Source organism: Schistocerca nitens, chromosome 4 (assembly GCF_023898315.1).
Source record: "Schistocerca nitens isolate TAMUIC-IGC-003100 chromosome 4, iqSchNite1.1, whole genome shotgun sequence".
Classification (NCBI taxonomy): Eukaryota; Metazoa; Arthropoda; class Insecta; order Orthoptera; family Acrididae; genus Schistocerca; species Schistocerca nitens.
This window is the reverse complement of record NC_064617.1, coordinates 638325100-638327704: the sequence shown is the minus strand read 5'-3', so window position 1 is coordinate 638327704 and position 2605 is coordinate 638325100. Positions and strand designations below refer to the sequence as shown.

Genomic DNA, 2605 nt, shown 5'->3' with positions numbered 1-2605 from the left:
AGGATTGCAAGGATTGCAACTGTCCTTAGAAAATATAATATGAAAGAGTCTTTTGGTGCCAAAAATAACTTAGGATGTATTTTGCAACATTCGGTAGACGTAAAAAACATATTTCATGCATCTGGAGTTTATAAAATTGATTGCCCAGACTGTAGGGCCTGTTTTGTTGGCCGAACAGGAAGGAGGCTGGAAATCAGATTTCGGGAACACGTCGCATTAGGAAGAAAAGATACATGGAAAAATCGAGTATGGCTGCACATTTACTTACAACAAAACATAAGGTGCCGACTTTGACATTAAATGTGAGGTTGCTGCATAAATGCGAGAAAGGCAGGTTCCTCGACCGCCTAGAAGAGCTCGAGATCTTCTGCCATCACAAAAATACCGACGGCGAGCTTATTAATGATCAGGTTGTTATGAAAAATGCACGATTCTGGGAATTGTTCGAATATCTGTTGCTGGGAAACAGTGTAGGGTTTGACCCAGGGGGAACGAGGTAAGCCGGCCTGAGTGGCCGAGTGGTTCTAGGCGCTACAGTTTGCAACCGTGCGACCGCAACGGTCGCAGGTTCGAATCCTGCCTCGGGCATGGATGTGTATGATGTCCTTAGGTTAGTTAGGTTTAAGTACTTCTAAGTTCTAGGGGACTGATGACCTCAGCAGTTAAGTCCCATAGTGCTCAGAGCCGTCTTGTCAATACGTAGCAGCCATTTGTATAATGATTATAATTCTGAACCAACAGAACTTCTTCCATAATACGGTAGGTCAGATGCATATACAGTATTATTAACAGCAATTCAGTATTGGTTGTGTTGCATTTACAAGGAAAATCGGTTTTAAGGGAAAATGAGGTTAGTACCCTCTATAGCGGAATAGCCAAATTGCACCAACCATGCATCTAACTGACATTTGGCGCCATCTATGAACTATTTAGTAAATATTATAACAATATACTTATTATGTTTTAATAAAGGGAGATACAGTATAAAGATAAAAATATTTAAGCCATATCAACTAATAGGTGTATACAGCGCTTGTCTTCTTGTGTCTTATAATTTTTTTAAAATGTTAAAGAATTTTACCCATCTGACGTAATTTAGATGTTTTACGAATAATAGCGGATTTACAAGGAGTGAACATGGAAATTTTATTACTTGCCGGCAAATATGAAATAAGTCGGACTACAATGTAAAGAATTTTACTTATGTTTCATTTTGTGTAATTCTCATGCAAATTTGAAGTGATTTACTTCTCTTGAATTTTATATATCTAGTTCGTGTAGATGGCGCCATGTAACTAACCGACGTGTTCTCCAGACAACCTGCCTTCCGGAAACAGTAATATTCAATGAAATGTGGGTGAAGATCGATAAACAGGGAGTTACTTGCATTAAGCGAATATAATAGTGGTATTCAGGATTCCAATACAGCATATCATACCCCACTTTTTTGGCAACAACATAATTTCTGTTCAATGTGTTAGCTTCCGCCACCTTACTGGGAGGACCTATACGCCTGCACGGTACCACTCCACTGGGCGACGTCGCAGCCAACGTCTTACTGCATCAGTAGCTTTCCCTTCCACTTACTGCTATCTGCGGAGTGAATTCTTGGGTCAAACAGATGGAAGTCGGAAGATGTTGTAACACCATAGCTTAGACACTACATACCTTTTTGCTGATTCATTTTGCTTTCTGTTTTGTTCAACATTCCATCTTTGAGCTTCTGTAATTATTCTATGATTACTTCGGTACTGTATAAAAAGGTGTACTTTTTTCTTTGTAAGAACTTTGGTGTTCTAGTTTAATCCTATGCAATGTATTGTCTTTATTAGTTAAAAACTTTGCCTCACTTAGAGGGAAACAAAATTATTTATATATAACTGAAAATTTGTTTAAATAATTATATGTAGAATTGCCAATATGTGCAATTGATATGTGTTGTTCAAAATGTCTTGTTTCTCTGTATTTGCTGATCCTCACTTAGGGTTCTTAGTTCTTTATATGTATAAACGGTGTTGTGGTTCCCCTCGGGAACGGAATCGTGCAGCGCGTGCAAAATGTGGTTGGTGGGGATAGAAAGGTGTAACCAACAGTTAGTTGGACACGAGCTACAGAAACGCCAACAGCTCATGTAACCACGAAACAACAGTGGATTGTACTGGTGCCGAGAGAGGCTTTTTGTGCCGTTTTTCAATGTGCCAAAGGCTCGGATGGATGGATTAATAAGCTAACTCTGTTTTGGGAATAGTATCTGTCATCGCCACCAAGAAATGACAGAGCTTTATCATTATCAACCGTTGATCCACCTGCCAGGACCTTCTCGCTACCACATTGCGCAATTACTGCAACGGGAATAATGAGTTGTAGAAATGTAAAGTGAAGGATCAGTCTATGTGGATGTTTCATTTGTTTCAAATAATAAGGTAAACCAAAAACTATACTTTGGAATATTACCTTGAATTATCCCCAGTCACATAACCACTTAGAATCCTTTCCATGCTAAATATGCTTACCGAGTGTCCATGTTGTGAAAATATTAAAGCCCAGTTCTTAACTAAATAATGCCACTTAAATATAGTAAGACGAAAGTAATTAAATTCAAAGT

The 2605-nt window shown here is 38.5% G+C and overlaps 1 non-coding gene across 1 annotated transcript; it reads left to right on the top strand.

Moving 5' to 3' along the window:
• Window positions 1–504: 504 nt before the first annotated feature.
• On the top strand, window positions 505–588 carry Trnaa-ugc (transfer RNA alanine (anticodon UGC)). Its single transcript has one exon. It is a non-coding gene; the product is annotated as a tRNA-Ala (tRNA).
• Window positions 589–2605: the final 2017 nt, after the last annotated feature.